Source organism: Protopterus annectens, chromosome 9.part0 (genome assembly GCF_019279795.1).
Source record: "Protopterus annectens isolate FY-2018-M chromosome 9.part0, PAN1.0, whole genome shotgun sequence".
Lineage (NCBI taxonomy): Eukaryota > Metazoa > Chordata > Ceratodontiformes > Protopteridae > Protopterus > Protopterus annectens.
In genome coordinates, this window is record NC_056743.1 from 1,434,976,610 (window position 1) to 1,435,002,390 (window position 25,781).

The 25,781-nt window shown below is 39.3% G+C and overlaps 1 protein-coding gene across 2 annotated transcripts in view; it reads right to left on the bottom strand.

The window, feature by feature from the left end:
- The window catches only part of DBNL (drebrin like), a 902,612-nt gene that overhangs the window by 439,266 nt on the left and 437,565 nt on the right, over positions 1 to 25,781 (bottom strand). The gene's annotated exons all lie outside the window — the stretch shown is intronic.

Here is a 25,781-nt window from a genome sequence, read left to right on the forward strand (position 1 = left end):
TCTACTGAAAGATCACTCACCAGTTTTAGAACATAGAGTCGTCCATCATTACCTAAACTGATAGTTTAAAAGAATTAGCATAATTTCTAATCCTATTCATTTCCACACTGTTTAGAAGACACAACAAAGGAACAACTGCTGTTCTTGTAATCAAATTTAAAGACTTTGCATTCAAAGCAGATATTTATTAAGTTCAAGCACTTTAAATGTAAATATTTGTCACAAAGAAATAAATAAATACAAAAAGTAAATGTTTGGTATTGTGTAGGAACTTTATTGATTTTGTAACATCTACAGTCATTCTTTGTACAAAGATACTGACTGAAGAAGAAAATTTGAAATGACAGGGAAGCCTGAATGTGAAGTACAGCAGCAACTTAAAAGGCACAACAAAAGGTAGAGTGCAAGGACAGATTGCTAAAATGTAATGGCTGTGGCTCATTACACAGCATGAGAACAGAAATGCATTACATACATAGGCAAGGACAACAGACGGCAGAAATAAGCAGGGGTGGCTCGTGCTACAGGACTGCAGCCCACCACCTGTAAAATGAATAAAATAAATTCCCCCTACTGTAGAACAAAAAAAAATTAAATTAAAAAAATTTCACGAGTAGTTCCGGACTCCGCACATTCGTGCTTAGTTCCCGACTGCTGGTTAGGCAGACCAGAAATCCACACATGCATGTGTGCTCATTCCTGTACTCCAGACTGCTCTGTTAGGCAGTCCTGATAGGGAAGGCAAAAACTCAGCCCTTCCAGCCCAGAGGTCTGTGCGGTGATGACCACACAGACCGGAAGGTCACTGGATTGCATCGCCCACAGGCTGGAGGCTCCAGCCTCCTCACGTCTTGCGGAGATCCAACAGCCGGAGGCACCAGCCTCCTCACGGGCTGCAGGATCGCTACAGAGGACTTAGCTGGGCTGCTGCAGAGTACAGGATCACTACGGGCCGTTATGGAGGAGAGACGCAGGTAGGGTGTTTATGGAGGAGAGACGCAGGTAGGGTGTTTATGGAGGAGAGACGCAGGTAGGGTGTTTATGGAGGAGAGACGCAGGTAGGGTGTTTATGGAGGAGAGACGCAGGTAGGGTGTTTATGGAGGAGAGACGCAGGTAGGGTGTTTATGGAGGAGAGACGCAGGTAGGGTGTTTATGGTGGAGAGACACAGGTAGGGTGTTTATGGTGGAGAGACACAGGTAGGGTGTTTATGGAGGAGAGACACAGGTAGGGTGTTTATGGAGGAGAGACACAGGTAGGGTGTTTATGGAGGAGAGACACAGGTAGGGTGTTTATGGAGGACAGAATTGTGCGTGTCTGCATGTGTGTGTGTCGGCGTGTGCTTGTGTGTGTGTAAAATGCCCCAGTTGCTACATGGCGGTGGGTAGAGAATAATGCTTGAACCCTGTACCTTGAGCCCAAGTGACAAAAGCCTGAATACCCTACCCACCACCATTTGTAAAACATTTGCAGATTTTTGCCTCATATTTGTTCTGTTTCTCATAAAATCTGCGGTTTCTGTATTTTTGTTACTTAACATTGCCAGTGGTGCAGTGGTAGCATTGTTGCCTGGCATTTACATATTGTCTGGTTTGATTCTTGGCTGGGGTGCCTTCTGTGTGGAGTCTGCATGTCTTCCCTGTGTTTGTGTGGGTTTGCCCTGGTGTCCTCAATAGATATTTGTCCCTATTTTTTGGACTGTATCCCCCCCTCCCCCCCACTATTGGCTTCATCCAGGTTTTTTGTGCCAAGGTTGAGAGCTATGGTGATAACTGAACTCACTGAATATGTTTGGGGGCTGTATTCCCCCCATTATTGGCTTTGTTCAGGTGTTTTGTGCTAAGATGTTGACAGCTATGGTGAGAACTGAATTCACTAAATGGTAGCCATTTAAGTTTCAGTCTTCCTTTCTTACATAAGGCAGATGATTTGGCATAGTGGTATGTTGCTCTGACTGTTTTGCACAGGGTCCTGGGTTCAATACTCGGCAGAGAAATGTATGGTGGTAACACAGCATTTTATTCTAGCAACTTTCCAACATTATACAAGCAATGTTTAAAATGTGTCCCTGGTTTTTGAGCTTTTGCCCCCCCCCCCCAAATAAAGTTTGGCTTTTTCCAGATATCTTGTGCTGCAAAGTTCAGAGATGCAGCGGAGTATCGAGTAGATTTTACAAGGAGCTGAGAGCTGCTGGGGAACAAAAGTTTAGTGCTCCTTATGCTGAGTCTTCTTACACTGTTAATTGCACAACAGGTAGTGTACTTGCTTTTGATGCAGAAGGCGGTGGGTTCTACTCCCACAGTAGGTAGATGCATTGCTGATACTGTACTCTGTTGTAAATGAGATGGATGCTGCAGTCCTCTTTGGCGAAGCTACCTTAACTATCAACCTGTTATCAGTCTGCCATCCATTCCCTATTGTGATATTACTAGCTTATTTTTTTAATGCAACATAGGCAATTTATTCCTCAAGGGCAACAGGCACTTTATTTGTAGATGAAACCATGATTATATATAAAGTTGTCTGCTAGCAGTAACCTCATTAGTTAACAGATTTCTTTAATGTGGAATTAAGATGACTTTTACTTCTTCAGAGATCGTGCATATTTACGGATACTGGTGGACTGTAGAAGTTTGAGTAGACTTTTATGATGGAAATGTTCTGAATTGGGCAGTTTTGTCATTATTGGTGCATGCATTTTGTTTCATTGTTTACTGGAAAAATGTTGAAAACAATAAATTTAAAATGCCCTCTAACAACTGTACTGTATTGTAACAAGGAATATAATTTAATACAGTCAGGAAGGTGTATCAAGGAGCATGTTTTGTGTTCAAGAGGCCTATGATTTGAAAACAGCCCGGAATTGATCTTCATCTGCCTTTGGCAAAATGTATTTTCTTTGAATGTGGATTTCAATGCTGTTTCAATGAATATGAGTTTCAAGGGCAGAGAAGTTTTAATGCCAAGTCTATTTTCATTGTGAGACTGCATTGCTTTGTTTAGCAGATATTTATTAGGGTTTATGCTGTAAAACAAAATAAAACTTTCAAATGAAATCCATATCATTGCAGAAGTAAAGCAGTATGCACATTACAGTGTTTATGGCAAATGGGGCGAAATAACCAAGGAATGGGACATTGGAATGGCTGCAGGGGGACGCTCCATTCGACCATGATTTTGTGAAGGGGGGGAATGGCAGCAAACTCAGGCAGCCCCGGCTGAACCATACTTCTCAACTGTCCAGAATTTTGCAGAATGAACAGATTTTTGCTTCTTATTTTTGGTTTGTTCCTCATAAAATTTGTGGTTTTCTGCCAAATCATTTAGGAATTAAGTCACTAAATAATGACAGACATTGAGTTTCAGACATCATAACCTTCAGAAAAATGCATGCTAAAACAAGACCTGTTATTCTATCAACTGTCAAGTTTATACAAGAGCAATTTTTAGTACTGTTTGTATGTTCCCCCAATATATTTGGCCATGTCCAGATTTCCTGCATTAAGAGGTTGAGAGGTACGTGCAAATAAATCGCTTTACAGAATTAGGAATATCCAAACCTCTCAACAGTCCCCACTTTTGGCTCAAAATGTTGCTCTCCCCCCCAATAATCCCTCTGCAAAATGGCAATTTTGGAAGAAAACGTGGAGGGTTTACAATTATAAATAACTGTAATGATCAGAGTTATAGATTACTTTTATTTCAGAAATGCATGTAGATGTTCTTATTTTGTCAGCTGCTCAAGTTAACAGTACTAATTTTAAAAAGGTGTCCCTTCTTTGACAGGTTCCCACCTGTATTGTGTGGCAATTCTATATTTTTGCATAACATTTTTGGTCCGTTTTTCATAAAATTGTGGTTTTATGGCAAATTAGTAGTAAATCATTAAAGATTGAAGTTAGAAAATAATGGCAGACATTTGAGTTTCAGATTTCATACCTTTCAGAAAATTCATACTAATGCAAGACCTACTACTAGTCTATTATCTTTCCAAGTTTATAAGAGCAATATTTAAAAATTGTCTATTTTTGGGCTTGTGTCCCACTTCTGTGTATGGCTCTGTCCAAATTTCTTGCTCTGAGGTTGAGAGGTATGAGTGTCAGAGCCATCACAATCAGACAGACATTTCAAACTGTGACCTACTTGTTGCACCCCACTCCCCATTGTAGTGGCTCTGGATGTGTCCAAGCAAGGCAAGGAGCAGTTATGCAGTGTAAGTGTGCAGAGTATTCCCCCAGCCAAGGTAGACCACAAGTACGACCGTGGCTTTTCAACCGTCCTTGATTTTGCAGAATGTTCTGGTTTTCTGTCATTTTTATACTGTTGATTTATGCTTCTTATTATTCAGAAAATGCATGCTGTTGCAGTGCCCTGTTGCTCTGTATTACAGTAGTAATGCTTTAATGACCATCAGGTAAGCTTGTTGGAGATTGCAAGATGCAAGTAAGCTTTAATAAGCATACTGTTAAAGAATTACCAACACTGAAAGCCTTTTCATTGTTGCCATGCAGAGAACATTTACATAACGTATAAGCCTTAGGTATTGAAATGCATATGACAGTATTTGTAATAAAGGATAGGATTACAGCATTTTCAGAATCTCGTTACATTTGTTGGAGACTTGCAGTTATCTTTGCAGGCTTTACCCGTAAACTAAACAGATTGCTAATTTATCATGTGTTGTCCATAACTTGTACAGTAATCCTTTAAGCAATTTATCTTGAGCTTGTTTCTTGTTCGCTGTTCATTTTTTACTTTGATCATGTGTTCCCCATGAAACAAGTAGATAGTTGTTGTCAGGCAGCAGATCTTTTTTTGATAAGAAACATTTTTACAAGTGGGGGTATCACAGAGATTGCTACTTTCAGCATGTTACTTGGTAATTTTATAAAGTTGAATATAAATTATAATTAGAACTGCAGTGCAAGGAGAAGTGGCTTGAGCTGAGTGCTGCTTGTTTTTTTCTATACTTGATTTTGACTGGCATTCCAGTAATGTATTTAAAAAGCTATTTATTTTTTCATGCCTCACAACCTTTGTGTTTCCATCTAGATATTAAGTAAGTTGTCATGTAGCCAATGCACTGAAATATTTTTTTTCTTCTACACTTCATTTTGTCTTGATTTGACTCTCGTAATGACAGTTTGGCACACAGGGCAGCGTATTTAATTAAAGTTCCAGTCGTTGTGGTTTTGAGCATAGCTCCACCCCTTTCTAGTTGGTCACACCCCTTCCCATTGGCCCCACCTATCCAGCTGTTTCCTGCATCCCCCCTTTAATTTGAAGTCACTAGCTGCCACTGGAAATAAGCAGTCAAGGAGGCAATACAAAAACAAGATTAATAGGGTGGCATAAAGCTAGAAACAGAAACTCTACTATACTAGCAGAGGAGGACAGTCAAGTAAACCTTGTACAAGAACCATGCGCAGCAAAAGTGGAGCAGAAAGTTCTGCAACCTTACATGCGTCTAACAAAATGAACACAAGGCACAACACCAGATTACAGAAAAAAGTCTGCCTAGAACCTACTGCATACAGAAGCAGGTCGACAGACAAAGCAGAAGTACAACTCCCTAGGGATGGAGTTCAAAATGTACAGTGGACTTCATAAAGGGCAAGAAAGCAGTGATAGTAGTAAGAGCTAGGGTGTGCACAGCAGACAGCACCATAATGACAAATCAGACAACCCAAGCAGGGGCAATAAATCTGTGAGGACACAACTGCAGACAGAGTCAGAAAATTCAAATAGATGAGCGGGACAAATGGACACAAAGGACTACAATAGGAAGAAATGTCTATTTGTCACTTCCATCATAAAAACTTTAATAATCTAACTGAAAGGGATAAACATTTCCCTCAGCCTCAGCACTGCAAAAATAAGACATCCCTCCCCGAATAGCAGACAAGTTCTCAAAGTCTGAAGCAAACTAAATGGGATTTTGCACTATGGCAGAACTAGCTAACATATACAAGGGATTATTGCATTACAGATTTACAGACTAATCTGTCAGAGCACATGGTTAACCTGTAGACTTCGTTTTGAGACACAAACAGGCACAGTGATGGGGGATTCCAAGATGGCTGCACTTTGAATAGCAGCATACCTCTCAACTGTACACATTTTTGCAGAATATTCAGATTGTTGCCTCATATTTTTGGCTTATTTCTCAATTTTTTTCCCTAGCAAATCAGTTGAGGGTTCAAGTCAGAAAATGATGACAGACATGCGAGTTTCAGACTTCATACCCTTCAGAAAATTCATGCTAATACATAACATGTTATTTTATTAACGTTCTACATCTGTAAGAGCAATATTTAAAATGTCTCTCTAGTTTTGGGCCTTTGCCCCCCCCCCCCCATTATTTATGGCTTTGTCCAGATTTCTTGCTGTAAGAGGCTGAGAGGTATGAACAGCAGGTTTATTGGTGCTCTCCCAAATTGCAAATGAAAAAAACTGTAAATAGCAAGTGAGAGCTAAGAATTTGGTTAAAATTCAGTTACTGGCCAGTTATCATGCTGCCTCGTTGCCAGTGTGATAAAAAGGAGGTACTGCACAGCTAGCTGGAATTTTGTAAATTATATATCATTTGTAAATATCAAACTAATAAGATGTTTGTCTTACAAATGTATTAAAACTTGTGTGTGTATATCAAACTGCTATGTACAGATGTTTGTGTTGAAAAGGTATTTGTATAGTGCTTGTGTTTAAAATGTATCCCACAGTGTCCTACTGGAACAGAACAGAAATGTACATGTACTATAATAACTGTTTAAATGTATATATTTTAACAGTGGAAACTGGAATACAGGAGGTTAACTTTAGTCCAGCAAACTTTAGAAAACATCTGAAATTAAATCACTTTATATGCTAGGCCATAAAGATACTACTTCACAGGTTTCAATGCAGCCAGACACACAAAGTCTGTACTAGGAGGCTTTCTGTATTGTCTTTGGGGTGAACTTATTACTCATAAGGAAATGCAATTGTTTTATGACTTCTAGCACCTGCCAAAGATCTGAGCAAAAGCCATTGTATGTGTATTTTTTACAGGTAGGTGCCAAGTCCTGCCAACTTCAAGCAATGGGGGTTTTACCTGGGAACTAGAAGTCAGATAACAAGAAATGACATCATTCTGCATGCTAACCCTGCAGTAACATTTGAGATATTATTTTGAGAAGTCTTAGTGAGACAGAACATTCTGTATTCTGTCCTGGACCTGACAGCAACAAGAAAAAAAACAATCACCACATCATCTGCCTTGCTCTATTAATTTTTTAGGGTATAGTAATTCTCTTAGATACAGTCAGGAATACAGTGAAGCTTAGTTTAGATATTTTTCTTCATTTATCTGAGCCTGCCATGCAATGTTATTTTAAATATTTCCTGTGTTTTGAACTCTGATGTCACTGTGAATATATATTTAGTATTTTCTTGTTCTTTTATTATTATTAAACATATTGAAACATTTCACTGTGGCTGATCTTTGTAGAGATATTTAAGTTCTGAGAGTACTTACATATTTATTTGGTGACACTGTGGGCCACTCCTAACAGCCTTGCTCTTGGTCAAACTACCATCTGTATTAATATTAATACTACACAGTAAAATTGGTCATCCTTTGTTAAGGCCCTTGTGGTAGCTGGCAGGAGTGACTGGTGGCTGTGGTAACCATCTTACAGAGTCTGGGCAGAAGGGGACATAGCTAGTAAACCTGTGCCAGCCTTTCCCAGGTGTGTGTGTGTGTGTGTGTGTCAGCTACTTGGGCAGGGACACGAAGCACTGGTTGGACAGAGAGGGTTGCTGGAGGTCTTGGCTTGGTCACTCAATCTCAACTCTATAGCTGTACCAGTGGGGAGCCATACTGGGGATCTGGAGGAAGAGGAACCAGCCCTGGACTGACTGTGGTCTCTGTTTGCTCTTAAGGGAAATTGCACTTGATGCAGAGAGCTGCATCTGGAAATACTGTGTGTGTACCTGTTATTTTGCCAGTGAACATTTCCTCACAGGTGCCAGTGGTGAGGATTGAGGCTCCTGGATTACTGGCCCACAGGTGGGATATCCCATCACATATTTGTGGGCAGTGGTGCAATATCCCCATCACATATTAGTTGGCAGTGGTGGGACGTCACAGTCAGCAACAAAGTAAACCACAGAAAGTAAGTGGAAGTCAACTAGAAAAGGAGAAGAAAAAAACTTCTGGTGAAGAAAGCTGTTGTAGCTGTTCAGCAAAAAGCAGTTAAAGTTTCTGCATTGGTACAGGAGATTGCTCCCAGTAACAAAGGAAACAATAAATGAAATGCAGTCAGAGGTATTTAAATGAGACTGTGCAGGAATATAGAGTCAAAAGACAAAATGCTGGAAAGAATGGAATAAGCTTTAAGTAGCTATACAGACAACTGATAAAAGTGCAGAAATCCAAGGCTGAACTGAGGAAAGACGGTCTGAATATAACATTTTTCAAGAGGAACAGCTTAAACAAATAGGAACCTTAGGATATAAGAGCACATAGAGAAAAACAGAGGTTGCCTGCTATACCAGAGAAATTGAAACAAACAGCATTAATTTTATAAAGGAGCAGATAAGCAACTTTACATTCTATAGTAGGATATGTTTCTTAAAAAGGCACACTTTGTACATGCTCCAAATTTGGCAATCAAAAAGAAGCCAAGACCTATAGCAGTAAGAGCTGCTCCTGACAAAATTGTGGCAGGAAGGAAATGAATAGCTGAGGACATTACGGTGTTTATGGAAAATAATTGTTCACTGTACAAGCAGAAGAGAAGCAAGTTTATGCCTGCAATGAAGGGATGCCAAGAGGCAAGTGTGAGATTCTAGATGCTGTACACAACAGTTTTTAGAATATTTTTTCCTGGTGGTTCAAAGACTTTTTAGATGCATAACAGGCAAAGGAGGAAATAAAAATAAAGTTTACCCAGCAAAGAGAGTAAGCCAACAAGTTGAAAATAATTGCTTATTGTTAGTACAACCTAGTACATAACACTATGTCACTTTTATTGTGTAATAGAATTCATCTCACCATTCTTAATGATTTCTATACTAGTGTAAATATCTTTTTTGATCACTTTTTTATTATTATTACTGATTTTTGTATACTTATTTGAACTACTTTCATTTACGATGTTTCAACTATGTTTACCATCCTTGTTGCTGTATTTTAAGTAATGATCTAACTATTAATGTTGGAGCTTTCCTCCCCGGGCCTCTACTGAAAATGGAAATATATCCAGCTAGACTAGCCCGGTCAACAAATGTAAAATAAATAAATAAATAAATAAAATGATGCTGCTTCTCCTTCTTTGGACAGTAGCAATGCCCAGAGACAGGACTTGACACTGAAACCTTTTACATTGTTCCAAGGTAAAATGAAGAGCAACAGTAAAAAGCCAGGAGGTGACTACAAAAATCAGGAGCATCTTTGACTTAAACCAGAGACTGGTGTTGGGTAGTAGAGATAACAAAAACTGTAAAATGTCATTCCCATAAGATGTGGAATGCACATAAGAAAGGGATTGAAGATGTAACTAAGTAATACAAACATTTTTGTTCTTAGATTGTTTGTATCTTTCGGCTTTTCCCAGTTAGGGGTCGCCACAGCGGAACTTCGGTCCGCTAGACTGGTAGTGGATTTTTACGTACCGGGTTACCAGCCCTGACGCACAACCTTCAACGAAGGCACGCCCCGTTCACGTATGCCTCCACACAGAAGACACTCTAGCTGAGAATCGAACGGGAAGTCTTGCTATGAGGCGACAACGCTACCACAGCACCACCACCGCAGTAAAATCTGTATAACAAATGTTTTGAAGTAATCTGTATAATATAAAATAAAGTTGTTCTGTATAGCATGGAAAGAGATTTTAAATGTGAAAAGGGGGGAGGAGTCTCAGTGAACACTGTTTATGCTAGTGATAGTAAAGAAAGTACTTTTTCTTGACTGTAATGTATCCAGGATATATACTGTCTGTAAACAAAGGCTGGACATAAGCAGTACAATGCTGTAATCCTGGCCTGTAGAGGGGATTGTATAAGTGCTTGATCATATAATGTGTGTATTAAAATACAAGTGGGAGTACAGACCTAATGTTTTCAATTTACACAACAGACAAAGGAATTTTTCTCCCCAAGTAAACAGACTACAAAATGAAGAAGCATGAAAATGTGTTAATCTCCACTACTTGATTTTTTTTTTTTTGTATTCGCGAAGTTATTAGCAGTTTTTTTCCATTAGCAAGTGCTAGTAGCTGCAGATGTATGTCCACAGGAGCACGCAATTAATCAGGAAATTACTGAAGAATATGATCCAAGGTATCTGTATAAGAAACATCTTATAACTAGTATTTAAAGGGGGAACTGGCAAGCAGCCCAGTAAAAATAAGTAAAAGCTAGACACTGAGAAAAGTGAATTATTTTGCAAGTGGCAGCATTACATATAACAGTGCATGACTTAATTTAGCTGAATCAGTTCGGGGTAAGCCCATGCACTACTTCTTAAAGGGCCAATCCCAGCGTTTAAAATTCGGGTACAAATTCAGGATGACAAAAGTAACACCCACCTTGACAACATCATGTACGGCCCCTGCCCACATCTCCTTCCCCAGTCTTGTTTTAGTTCCCATTGTGAACAAATCCCTCACTTGTGTTCATCAAGCATCTTCTGTGAATGTTGTGATTTATCTACTAAACATTTACATTTCTTCACTCAATTTGGGCTGTTTCTACTGACCATTTTCCTCAGATAATGGTCACCTTTTCTCCACTTAACAGTCCTACAGCATAAAGGGGCAAAAAAGAAAAAAATGTAGGCTGCAGGCTATTAAATACAGCTGCAAAGCTGTAAAAACACTGTTCCGGTAAGGTGTCTTATCTTCTGTTGACATAGCAACAATCCCCGTGAATTTCACGTGAAATATGAAGGAGATTACAATGCAGTCATTTAAATGCTCAGGTTGGCAGCACTGCTATGTACATTTAATTTTTTATAGTTATTAGTAAATATTAGCACGCTCTTCTAGGAAAGCATTTAAATGACTGCAATGTTATCTCCATTTTCACAAGAAATTCACGGAGATTGTTGATAATTGCAACAGACAATAAGACGAGTTTTCGGAACAGTGCTTTCTGGCTATGCAACAAGCTCAAAATAATGCATAGGTCCTATGAGAATGAGGCTCCTGCAATGTAAACTGATTATTCATAGACTTTTTTAGGCTTTTCAAATGCTATAAACACGACCTATTAGCATTCAGATACAAACCCCTGCACTGAAAACAACACACTGGATACCATAGGAATATAGACTATGTGAAAGAAGACCTGCAACAGTAAGACATGACTGCCGAATAAGATAGGAGAGTGGTATCGAATCAAGAGAAATGGTGACAGTTTGCAAGGCCTTCTTCCCATTTCTTCCTACATAGGATCAAAGAGGGGCTGATAATGATTACTAACAGACAGGAACTGCGCAATACTATAACACTGATAACTTGAAAAATCACACTGGCAAGGAAAATACTACCATTGGGCAACAACTTTTGGTATGAAATCAAGATTGTTAGATAGGTATTGAAAAGAGAGCTATGCCTCAAGCAAACTGGCTGTGAGTAGTTTTAATTACTTGGTTCACATGGTAACTCACTAAAGTTTGATAAATCGCATGCATTACCAGATTCTGATGCAAAACAAAAAAGTGAAAGAATTTAATTCTACTGCAGACAGAAATGGGGTGCTTGCTCTTAAATGTGAATAGAGTGCAATTGCTACACTGATCAGGGCTTGCAGTTCAGAGCTTGTATAAAAGAGGCAGGCATGCTTTAGACAAGAAAATTACCCTGAAGATGAGAAAGCACAATTTTCACTTCAGACCTAGTACTTGCATCACCAGCGTATGGGCAAAGCCAAAGCGATGGGGAACAAAGGACCAAAAATAGGGACACATTTAAATATTACTCTTATTCTAGCAACATTATGTTTATAAAAGGTTTTGTGTTTACATGCATTTTCTGAAGGTTATGCAGTCTAAAACTTACAAGGAAGTCAGTATTTTGATTTGCCAGAAAACCACAAACTATGAGGTACAGAACATAAACAGGAGCCAAAAATCTGGACAGTTGAGGGGTATTTAGCAATGTCATGTAAAACTGTGTGTGTGTGTGTGTGTGTGTGTGTGTGCATATTGAGAATGCACATGTGCGAGTGTGAGAATATGTGAATGTGTGAGCTCGCGCAAATGTGCATGAGTACGTGTGTGAAGCGTGTATGGTGGTCTGCACTTCAAACACAACACTCAACCTCTTAGCACAAGTAATTTGAACAAAGCCTAAAATAATGGAGGGACAATGGCACAAAAATCAGGACAGATTTTGAATATTGCTCTTATAATCTTGGCTAATTATTTGTAATATCTGTACTAGCTCCTTTTACGTCCTCAGTTCCTGGTAAGATATTGTCCAGCACCAAAGTGGATGTGTGTGAGACTGCTTCCTGGAACACCATAATGTCTAGGAAAGTGTTGTGATTCTTGTTGCTAGGGTAGTCACAAATCATCCACAGAAGGCAAGGAATGAATTGAACCAGAAACGTGATTCAGCTGCTAAAGAGACAAAGGATTATCAAGACACACACATAAGGACCAATGGCTCAAAAAAGTGAAACAGAATTAAAGGATTAATTTATAAGAGGATTCTGGTCTAAAGTCTCTTTACACAAACAGTACTTCTGAGCGTGAAAAAGTCCAGCAAAAAAAATTAACATGATTCTGTTTTGCACTCAAAAGTCTATTACTGTAGATTTTTTGAATGAAATTAGTGAAAATGATGACCTAACGTTCCAAGTGAATTTCTGGGATTCGTTTAGATTTATATTTATTTTATCATCTCAGTCATGTTGGGGCATCTGGACTATTATATTTCTGTTACTTTTTTCAGCAGATGCAATACAATACAGTTTAATATGATCGTTTCACTGTGTTAAAACAGGAATTAGCAGTCGTGTAGTTCTGCTTTTACGAATGGCTTAAATGTCATACAAAATTCCATCTTGGGACTGGCACAGCACCGAAGTAGAAGGGCAAGTTAAATGAGAAGACTTGCTGTCTGGGTTGCAAAATGAAATGCATGAAAGAAGGGAAAGGAGGGTAATGTATTATTAAGTGTGTGTGTGTGTGTGTGTGTGTGTGTGTGTGTGTGGGGATGATGACAGTTAAGAAAAGTAATTTAAATTGTTATAGAACTAGACATTCAGATACTTCAGTGACTGGCTTACACACTGGTTAATGTTTCAATAAATACTGAGACACCAAACTATGTTTTATGGATGCAAAGCAAGCTTACTGAAGATATTATAACCAATGCTCTTTCCCGTCCACTTTTCTTGAACCATGCTAATATAACATCTTCACCCAACTATCTACTTGCAAAGTATCATAGAATACTACATGTTAAATGTAACACGCAATCTCAGGAAAAATCCACTTCTATACAACAAATTCCCTAACCCAAGTTATACAAGATTAATACTCTCAATAAAAGCTGGAGATATCCACCCTAACCCAGGCCCTACATCTCCTAGTACTCTCCTTAACCAAAATCCCTACTTTAACAATCTCTTACTAAAACATCTAACTCCCTACAAGTAGCCCATCTCAATATACGCAGCATAAACAATAAAATTCCTCAACTCCAAGATCTAGTAGAATTATATTCCTTTGACATCCTCTGCCTAACAGAAACACGGTTAAAACCTACTACCAAAGATAATGAAATCATCCCACCTGGATACAACATACTAAGACTCGACCGAGTAGCCAAGAAAGGAGGAGGGGTAGCTATTCTATTTAAATCAGGCTTACAATTAACCACACACAACTGTAAAATACCTCTCGATTCCAATGCTGAAATCCTCATCTCCAAACTTCATATTAACAATGCCAAATCCTTCTATATCATCTGCATGTATCTTCCTCCTGGTAATAACATTGCCACCATGGAAAATACTCTTTGCTGGCTATCCCAACACTTGCCTCAAGAAACCATAATCCTAGGAGACAAACATTGACTGGAACTGCTATTGTAGCAGCCTCCCTACAACCCATATTAACCTATATGGGTTTTCTCAAACTATTACATCCCCCAACAGGATCAATAAAGCTAACCAGAAAGGAAGAATATTAGACTGGATTCTCATTAACCATCAGAATCAAAATTATGATTCAGGAACCCTCCCTGACGATACAAGTGACCACTTACTTACCTATATTAATCAGGCACAAAACCCATACTCCCAATCAAACATCTGTCAAAAATATTAGATCCAGAAAGAACTTTCACCCTGAGCTATTTGAACTAGAACTAAGAGCCTGCAATTGGTCTCCATTAAAACACCTCCCTTTAGAAGAAGCCATCAATTACTTTATTCTCAACCAACATGCTCCAACCAGATTCATTAGAGTTAAAACCAAGTCTGCCACATGGTTTTCAAAAGTAAACAAACAGAAAATGCACCTTAGAAATAAACATTGGGCCAAATGGAGAATGACTAAAAACCCCATTGATCAACAAACCTTTAGACAGTTAAGAAATGACACTAAGAAAGCTATACTCTGATAAAAAAATTACTACCAACAATTTCAACAAACTAATCAAAATAACCCTCAAAAATTCTGGACTAGCATTAATCAATTACTCCACCCAGGTCATTCCTCCACACCTAACCCTCAAAATACTGACCATACTAATCCCATGAATATAGCCAATACAATTAATACCTTCTTTACTAATACTATCCAATCACTACCTAGTCAGTTTTCACCAAATAGCTTTACTCTGCCTTCCTATAACTCTGCCTCACCCCCTCCTTTTCACTTGACACCTGTACCAACTACATATATTCTAACTCTTATACAAAAACTAAAACCATGCTCTCCCTCGGCAGATCAACTACCAGCTGATTTCCTACGGCTATCAGCCAAAGCTTTAGCTTATCCTATTTCCATTCTGATCAATAGGACTATTACTGAAGGTCATATACCTAGCTTATGGAAAGTCTCTCATATTATCCCCCTCCATAAAGGTGGAAACTCCTATGAGCTCTCCAACTACCGCCCTATTGCTTCTTTCACCCTTGGCAAAGATCATGGAGAAATGTATCCATAGGCAATTACTTGACCACTTAACTCAAAATAACTTACTTTCCAGCTCTCAACATGGCTTCAGACCTTCACACAGCACCACCACTACCCTTCTTTCCTTTACAGATTGCATAAACAAAAACCGTAACCTTAATAACCTTTCTTCAGCACTATTCATTGACCTGTCCAAAGCATTTGACATGGTCAATCATCAGATTCTCATTAACATACTCAAATCCCTATCTTTAGATGCACCTACCATAAAATGGTTCCAGTCCTACCTAGACAAAAGACAACAGGCAGTAATTTGGCATAAGACTCTTTCTAGCCTACAACCAGTTACCCTAGGTGTCCCTCAAGGGTCCATACTAGGACCTCTCCTCTTCTCAATATTTATTAACGACCTTCATCTAGCCATCCCCCAAGCCACATGCATACAATATGCTGATGACTCCACACTAATATGCTCAGCCAAATCCACATATGAACTCCTCTCTTACCCAGAAGACATTTAACACAGTTGAACAATGATTTACACAGCGTTGCCTTCTTTTGAACCCCAAAAAAACTAAACTCCTCCTCTTTAATCAGACTCACAAATCCTCTCCACTTGATTTCTCAGTTGCATCTACCAATGGTATCACTATATCACCCGAGCCAACCACCAAACTATTAGATATCACCATAGATAATCTGAACTTTGACACCCATATCAACAATACAATAAAAACTGTCAACAAAAAACTAGGCTCCCTTTATAGGATTAAACCTTACCTTTCCCATACAGCTAGAACAACCATAGCTCACACTCATCTAATCTCTCCTCTCCTCTATGCCTCACTTATTTTTACTAACCTTTCAAAAAATAACCTCAGCAAACTGGAAACTTCCTACAATAACATCGCTAGATTTGCAACAGGAAACCCTTACAGAACCCACCACTGCATAAATATAAAGCAGCTAGGATGGCTTGAACTACAAAACGTGATTAAATTCCATCAACTAACCATTGTCCATAAAACTCTCTATAAACCATTCAGTACTCCTATTTTATCTACCCTCATCACTCCATATACAAATCTGAAATCACTACGTTCCTCACATAAAAATATTCTACATACCTCTAAACCTAATAACAAGGCTGGTGAATCTCTTTTCTCTAATGCTGTTGGAAAAACTTGGAATCTTCTCCCTAGTAACCTTTCCTCTCTTCCATCACCATCACTCTCCAAAAATAGACTGAAACTCTACCTTACAACACACTGGTTGTGCCCCTGTACTAAACCTGACTAGGCATCTATCCATCAGATTAAACTTAGCTCTGCTTATCCCAGACTACTTATAAGCGTCTACACATTCTATCAGATTTTCTCTTTTCTCTTTATCTACTCTGTTTCTAGATTTATTCTCTTAAAATACACTGTCTAGTCTCTCTAAATACTAAGTTTTCTCATATACAAATTGTTATTAGGAAATGTGTTCAAATGGCTAACGATAGCTGAAATGTACCATGATTCCTGTTTTACTGAAATGCAACAAAATGTAATTGAATGTGATTAGTATATGTCAATTTAGCTGCATTTGTAAAGGTCTCGTATTATAAATGATATTGTGTTTTTTTTCTGTGTTTGTTGGAGCTTTTCTCCTCGGGCCTCCACTGAAAATGGACATATATCCAGTTGGACTAGCCCGGTCAACAAATGTAAAATAAAATAAATAATTACAAATCCTGGGCTACATACATAACATTAAGAAAACACTGATTTACCCCATTAATGTTCCCATTAATAGTTTGCACGACACACATTAACAATGCATGCCAGGGAAACGTATACATCTAGTACTATTTAATTTATCAGCATTTTTTTTTGTGTCCTGCAATGTCACATTTCCCATATTTTAAGAATAAATTCAGCAGTTCTTTCTGTACTTGAAACAGAATTAACTTGATTTGCCACGCTGAGCATTCATCTCACTCTCCATTCAGCCCTGTATACTTTGAATACCTGCTTGTTTTAATCTATTATAATATCTGTATATAAAATAACTCTCCCTCTGGCTGTGCTGCTACAAAGTTTTTTGACCATTGAAGAAATGAATGCCGGTTCTATGGTACAGAAGTATAATGATCTGACTATCTGAGACAGCCTTAGTTTATTAAGCAGCAGAGGAAGTGGAGGAGCAGGCGAAGTAAGAACAAAATCAGGTAGCTGATGTCAGATCACCTACCATCTAGTAAAAGTTACAGTTAAGCTCGGACAAAGGAGCACCCTCTGAAAAGGGAGTCTGAGAAGTATGTGCTTGCCAAGTGCCTGCCATTCTGCTGAGGTTTATGGAAGCTTGCATCTCCACTAAGGCTAAAAAAAAAAAAAATCAGGTAGTGCAACAATTGTAGGACTGTATGAAAATCTTCAAGCCCTGCATAGGGTGATGTTGCAACCCATTACTCGTCTCTTCTTCTTGGTGCCCTTTCATGTGAAGAAAGTAGGAAAAATTGGCTTATCAGGGGGGTTGAGAGAGGTAGAAGCCAGGAAAAGAATACACAAAATACGAACTTAACTGTTTCACCTGCAGATTTGTAACACAGAAGCTTGTTACTTTGTGTGTTGACTTGCATACATGGCATATGCAACATAATGCTTCATCAGAACACTAGCTGTAACAAGACAATATTCAAATGAATGAAAGATGTGCATAACTTGCTGACACAGGTAATTGGCATTGACAAAATACTGTTTGACTTTTTTTTTTTTACATTTTTTTTGCCCTGTCAGCCATCACCCCCCGCCAGCCAATCATCACATTCATTCTCCATCACCTGAGAGAGGTTTGACTGGAAGAGACTAATTTACAGAGCCATTAGGTGTGGTTCAAGGGTTTTCTCCCTAGTCCTACATTCCTCACCACTGACATCTGGCTTGTGGAGCCAAAGGGGATCATGCAATGGGCTGCCCATGCTGATGGTACCACACTTCTGCAAGGGACATTGCCAGTATGCAGCCACAGGAAGTGTCCTTCCCAGTCTCAACAGAAATTGCACTTTCCCATGTTCTCTCCAAGCATCCACTGCCCAAGAGAGAGAGGTAAGCTGGACACTCCCTTCACTCTCTCTTCCCTGCCTTGCTCCTTCAGTGCCAGGGCCACGAACTCCTGTAAAACAAAAAACGTTTTTTGGCACTAGGCAAAAGCTCACTTCTATCTCCAGACCTCTAAAAATCCTCAATCTTAATAGTACTACTGAAAATGCCACTTCATTCAAACACCTAGACATCTGATTTGACCCCTTCCTAAACTTCCAACTCTATATGGACTACACATAAAAAAAATTTTAAAAATTGACTCTTCTATTCTGGGCTAATAGGATCTCGCCCCTTTTCTATCTAGACCATGCAGAAATATTATAGGTAAAGGTATATTACTGACTCGGCTAGAATATTGGCACCCATTAATTTCTGCAGCTTCTAAAAGAAATGTAACCACACTTCATCCATTTCAAATGCCACTTGCAGGTTCATCACTTTCTCCAATGAATGACCACCATTGTAAAACCCTTCAAAAAGCTAAATGGCTACTTGTGAAACAACGTGCTGACTTACTACTTGCTTCTCAACTATTTAAGCTTACCAAGAATGACACCTTCCCCTCCACTATCTTCCAGACTATTAAGAGATGCAGCAACATACAAGCAGACATGTTAACCACTCATGTTCTCTCCTCCAACCCCCCTCCCCCAACTAAGCTTTGCTGCACAAACTGTGGTCCCAAATTGTGGGAATCTCTCCCTTCTTTTCTTAAATCATTCCCATTACCCCCTTTTCCATTCACAAATAAAAGCACTTATCAAACTAAGAAAGTGCGACTGATCTCTCTCTGGTCATGCAACTTAACCTCTTCATTCCTTTCGTCCATCTACATACCTTGCCCTGACTATTTTGATTGCAATTCTTTCAGTATGCTCTAATTTCCACTCTCTCTATATAACACGTGTATATATTGTTTTTTACTCGCTCTGTATATAATGTCATTTATCTGTTGCTTATATTCCCTCAAGCAAACTATGATATTCACTTTGTATATAATTTATGTATATATTGCATGACATCTTTCACTCTATAATGTCATGTAATTATTGTGTAACTATGGTTTCCCCAGGGATGAGACTGAAATGGGTCCAATGGGCCCAGAGTAATTCTGAAATTGTGATTTTTTTTAGTGAATGAAGAGTGAAGTATTTTTTACTAATTTAATGCTGTTCAGTTGATTTAGTCAAGCATAGGCAGTGCATTTTCTGGTATTTAGCAAGTAGTGTGCCACAAAAATCCAGATTTTCTTCCATTGCTTCGTATGTAGAAGTAGTCACACTTTGCAGCCATCGAACCCTGCAAACTGCAAAAAAAAAAAAAAAAAAGATGAAGAATGTCCTTTATTGCAGACACTAACTGCTGAAAAATGTAAAAAGGTAAATTAAGCAAAAGCTGTAAGAAATGGACTCATTTTAGAAGGTTTCCCAATTAAACTTCATTGACGTGTGCAAGTCTCCATTCATTTGAGCAAAATGTGCAGTATAAAGCCCAGAATTCTCCATGGGGTCTGAGTAGCAAATACGATAGGTTTCATGTTTTACTGTAACAGAGTTTATTTCCCCAAGAAAAGTATGGCCGTTTGTTGGCAAAATGGGGGAAGGGGGCAAGTTTACAGGGAAGTGAATGTGAATAAATTGTATCATACTGAGCAAGTTTATTCTGTTTGTTGCTGTCGGACTGTAAATGTAGAGAGCAAGTCTTCCTGGTTTCTCTACCTAGCTGACAAGTTGTGAATAGTTAATTCAGTACTGAGCCACTCAGTCTTTCATTTCTCATGGTTATTTTTTGGATGTTGGATCTTGGATCACTTCATGGAGAATATCCTGTGCATCTATCAGTCTATTAAAAATTATGATGTATATATGTGAAGTATGGTGTTTTGTTAATATAGTTAAACGAGTTTGCATTCATATAAATGTAGTCAATGTCACAAGTGATTAGTTCAATAAAGGTGTTTGGGAAAAAATTTCCTAATAAGCCAGGCCATTTTTTTCATGCTGTTCCCTCTTTCTTCTTGTGCTTGTCTATCTGTAAAAGTTGCTAATTTCTGAGCTTTATCACCTTTTTTCTTTTTTTGCTGAAATGAAAATACAGGTTCTTCTAAGTACTGTGAATTAAAGTCTTGTAATTTATTAAATTATAGTTTATACATACCTCTAAACTTACAAGAAATCTAGACAATGCCTAAAATATTGGCAGGGCAAATGTTCAAAAATAAGGACAGATTTTACATTTTAGAAAGTTGCTAGAATAATAGGATTTGTTAGCATGAATTTATGCGAAGGATATGAAGTCTGAAACTCAAATGTAGGTCATTGACTTCAGTTTGCAGTGTTTGTTCCTCATAAAATTTGTGGTTTTCTCGCAGAGCCCCTCACTAACACTCCAAGAGAAACCTTGACGAGTGGCTGGGTAACAGAAAATAGACCCCTGGGATCACTTCATTGTCTCTTCTTGACAGAGGCTCAGTTAATTAATCAATGGGGCAGCGAAAGCTGACACTCTGGCTAGGCTTATAAATGCCCTCATGCAGATAGCCTAGTACCTACCTATGAACCTAAATGAACCAATGGGATCAGCAGCCTACCCCAGTTAACAAATACAACAAAATTGCTTTCCCGACACCATATATATCATGGTTCTTATGATTAAATCAGGTCCTACATTTTTTTGTCATAGAATTCCTGCTTAACTAGATGTAAAGAAATATACATTTGTTAAAATATATTAAATATTCTGCTTTTTATTCTTTACTATTCCCTTTACCTAATATAATTTCTATATATTCCATATCTACTTAACTATTTTCCATGCTAATCTTCAAATACAGACCATTATTTCTGACATTAGTCGTTATTTACTTGCATTCTTGCACACTATTTATTCTCATACAGCAGTCTCTCTCTCTACTTGCATCCTTACAAACAGAACTCTACACTGCCATTCAAGTGCAAGACACCAGCTGTTATCTCATCTCCATGTTAGAGAAAACACAACAAACAGTCCTGGATAAGGAGCCCTCTCAGATCCAATATCAAAAGTCAAAAAACAGATAGGGCTCACCACGGCTAATAAAAACTCTTATTACTGCAGTGCAAGTAAGCACTTTCGCGTTCTCTCAACGCTTCATCAGACTTCAAAACAGTTGCATTTCAAAAAACATTCTTAAATGTAGACACCAATACAAAGCACCCAATCAACATCATCATAACATCATCACATGTTTAGATCACTTAAAAAAAATAAAGACATACACCATAGAATATATCTATCATAATAAACATAATGTGCCTTCCTAAAATATAAAAACAAACATAACATTTCAACAAACATATATATATATATATATATATATATATATATATGTTATATATATTATATCAATAAAAATAGCAGAATCAAGGAAATCCAAAAATCAATGTTTGTAAGGACGTGCTGCTAGAAAAGGTTTTAAACTAACCTTCTCATTAAGCCCTCGTCCTTTATATGCCTGTAATCTGATGATCCATCTATTCTCACATTCTTCCGTTTGATTTTTTATATTCCCTAATCTTTTCGTTCTTTTCACTAACTGTAGTACACTAAACCTAAAACAGTGTGATGTCCCTACACTTGATATGTGTCTAGCTAAGGCATTGTGATCATCCTCCTTGTTGATGGCATATACATGTTCCCTCACACGTTCCCTGAGACTTCTGTTCGTCTTACCTACATAAAAACACGAACATACCTGGCAGACAGCCAGATAAACTAAATCTCTTGACTTACAATCAGCATAGAGGTCAAAATTAAAAGAATTTCCCGTATCTGGATGTATAAAGACATTATTTTCTGACATATATGTGCATTGATGACACCCTCTACAGGGAAATGTACCCTTCCTATTTGATATAGGCACTCCCTTGTCATTGTCCTCATAAAGTAACCTCTTCAGAGATTTCATATTCCTATAACTGAACCTAGGTTTATTACCTACTATTTCAGAAATAGTATCATCAGTAGTAAGGATACTCCCGTTCTTGTTTATAATATCCTTTATTTTCATATTCTTATTGGAATAAGGAATTGTAATCCTATTAATAGCTGTATGATGTCCTCTGTTAACTTCCGCGGTATCACAGCCTTGGTGTCTATATAAATATGGTTTGTCCTTGCCTCTCCTCGAGTCGGTATTGCAATAGATGTTCTCTACTTCTTTCTCATTATAACCTCTTGCTAAGAGATTGCCGACTAGCATCCCCGGTTTACAATCAAAAACCTCATCTTCTGTAGTCAAACGAGAAATGGAGTATCCTTACTACTAGGTTTTCCCAACTGAAAGATAGGGAGCCCACCTTCCAAGCTAGAGGGTGGTATGTCCTTGTGCAGAATTTTTCCAATTGGTGGTTGTGTGGGGATGCGAATAGGTCTATTTCTGGTAGTCCCCATTTCTTTGTAATGGATTTGAAGATGTCTGGATGCAGCATCCATTCGTGGGCATCCGTGGTAGTTCTGCTTAAGATGTCTGCTAGTATATTTTCCTTTCCTGGCACAAATATTGCCTGGAGCTGAATGTTGAGGTTCAGGGCCACATTCCAGAGGTCCATTGCCATCCGGCATAGAGGATATGAATGTGTGCCTCCCTGTTTGTTGGTATACCACATAACTGTGGTGTTGTCCGTCCTTATCAGCAAATGACCCTGTTGAAGAAACTGTCTGAATGTCTGAATTGCCAGCTTTACTGCCAGCATCTCTTTTTGATTTATGTGTAGGTTCAGCTGGTCTTGAGTCCATAAGCCTTGTATGCACTTGTCCACCATGTGTGCCCCCCAACCGAGGTTTGAGGCGTCTGTGGTGATAGTCTGGCTTGGGTGAGGGCTGTGGAAGGGCAGCCCTTTGTTCAATTGACAGGCCTGAGCCCACCATTGGAATTCTTGCTTCAGGCATGGAATTATTGGAATTTGGGTTTCTAGGCTGTGCTTGTGCCGAGACCATAAATTCCTTAGGTACCATTGCAACTTCCTCATATGTAGTCTGACATGTGGAATCAATATTATGCAGGATGTCATGTAACCCAGGGCTTGCAGGACTTTCCTTGCTGTAAGCTGGTTCTGCGTTGTTAATGCCATGAAATAGAGTGGTAGATGCTTCTGCTTTTCTGCTGTGAGGAATGCCATTTGGCTTGATGTGTCCAGTTCCGCACCCAAGAAAGTTATCCTTTGGGATGGTATCAGCCTTGACTTTTTTATATTGACTGTGTAACCCAGGGCTTGCAATAGGTGAATGACCTTTCTCAAATCTTTTGTTAATTTGTTCTTGTTGTCCGCTTGTAACAGGCAGTCGTCCAGTATGGGTAAATCTGAATTCCCTGAAGCCTGCAATGAGCAATGCCAGGCATTTCGTGAATACTCTGGGCGCAGTAGATAAGCCAAAAGGCAATGCTGAGAATTGATAATGCTCTGATCCTGCAAGAAATCTGAGGTATCTTCTGCAATTTGGTCGTATGGGGACGTGCAGGTATGCCTCCTTGAGATCTAGAGTTACCAGCCAAGACTCCTGGCCCAGCATGGGAAGAAGCTGCTGTAGGGTCAGCATCTTGAATTTTGGAACAATGAGATATGTGTTCAGAGCGGACAGGTCGAGAATAGGTCTCCATTGGTTTTCCTTTCTTGGCACCAGGAAAAGTCTGGAGTAAAATCCTTGCCCTTGTTCCATAGACGGTACCTTTCTATAGCTCTCATCCTTAGTAAGTGGTCTATTTGCTCTAGAGCGTTTGTCTTTTGATTTGGAGGTAGGTTTGGCATTCCTCTCTTCCTTGGTAGAGTATGGAAGTGAAACCTGTAACCTTTGTCTATTGTCTGTAAAATCCATTTGTCTCCTGTAATGTAATGCCAGTTTACTGAAAATAAGGCTAGCTTTCCGCCTAAGGGTGCTTCTAGTTGTTCCCTGGTAGGCGGTTTCAGAGCCAAGTCACTGTGCTTGTCCTGTGGAAGTGGTAGTGGCTGGATCTGTGGCAGTACTTCTCTGGTTGTTAGGCTGCCACTGACGTCCCCTGTAGGCACCTCTGGATTGACCTCTGCCTCTTGGGCGCCTATTCCTGCCTCTCTGTGCTCTGTTGGTGTCCGGAAAGGACCAATTCTTGGAAGGCCAGTTCCTACTAAACCTCGGAGGCTGGACCTGTAAGAAATCCTTGACTGTCTGGACAGATTTTGCTTTCTCTTCCACCTTCTTCAACACTTGCTGTGCAGGGGAGCCAAACAAACTGTGTTTTTCCATGGGAGCATCTAGAAGCTTTGACTTTACATGGTCTGGTAAGGATTGCTCTTTTAACCATGCATGCCTTCTGATCACTGTACCAGTCATAGCTGATCTAAAGGAAGCCACATTTTAAGGAATGATTACTGACCTGCTGAATGTTATGTACCATTTCCTGAAGGGACTTTCGGTCTAAAGGTTCAGGCGAGGACAGTTTTTTAGTTAGCTGATCTAACATAAATTCCTGATACTGAATCATGTGGAATTGACAGTTTAAGGCCCTAGCCGAAAGAGTAGCAGAAGTATAAACTTTTTTACCCCATCTCTCTAAGGCCCTAGATTCTCTTTCAGAGGGGAGGGGGTTTTTGGCAGAGGCAGCTGCTACAGCTTTGGGGCCCTGTGAAATAGTTTCAGGATCTGCAATAGGAGCCTTATACAAGTGATAATGTGTGTCCGGAACCCTGTAGTATCTGTCAGGCTTAGCAGGGGCCGAAGGAAGAGAGTCAGGAGCAGTACAAGCATCATTAAATGCATCATCCACAACTATAAGTACTGGAGGAATGGCTAAAGGCCTATGCTGTGGCAAATGTAAAAAGGTCCTAAGCCTTTTCCTAGAGTCTGAAAAATCCTGGCCCTGCCATTGAAATTGTTCTCTCATAGCATGCAAGGTTTCCCCAAAAGAAAATTCCTCAGGAGGAGAGGCAGAAGGAATGGAGTCTTCTGCATCAGAGTCCTCATATGGAGGATAAGGGCCTTCTGGAGGGTTTGTATTTTCTGAATCATCAGAGGAGTAATCTGTAGAAACTGGCTCAGGGGGCTCTGCTCTAGGCCTCTTCTCTGGAGGGGGGTGAGAGGCCCTGTCAGGGTGAGGCTGGGATCCCCTGATCAAAGAAATGAGATCCTCTGCTAGACTAAGCATTTGAGTACTAGAGCTAGGCCTGCGTGAGGGGTTTTTAGCAGGCACGGTCTTTGTAGATTTAGCTGCTTTAGCCCTGGTAAAAGCCTTAATTGACATGGAAGCAGGGGGCCTAGCAGCTCCACATGCAGGAGTAGATATATCTAAAGGGATAGTATCTGATAAATCCTGAGAACCTGTAAGAGCAGGTGGAATTTCAGTAGCAGATTCAGCCATGCTGGATGAGGCCTCGGTTGCAGGAGGCATGCTTTCGGCCGAAGGAAGAACCGTGGACTCTGTTTCAGCCGAAACGGAGACACTCGTGGTTGGCTTAACCGCGATTTCGGCCGAAACCGCGGACCGCGAGTGTCGGTCCTTTTCCTTACGTTTTTTAGCTAATTGTGAAGTCGGAGTCTCCGACGGCA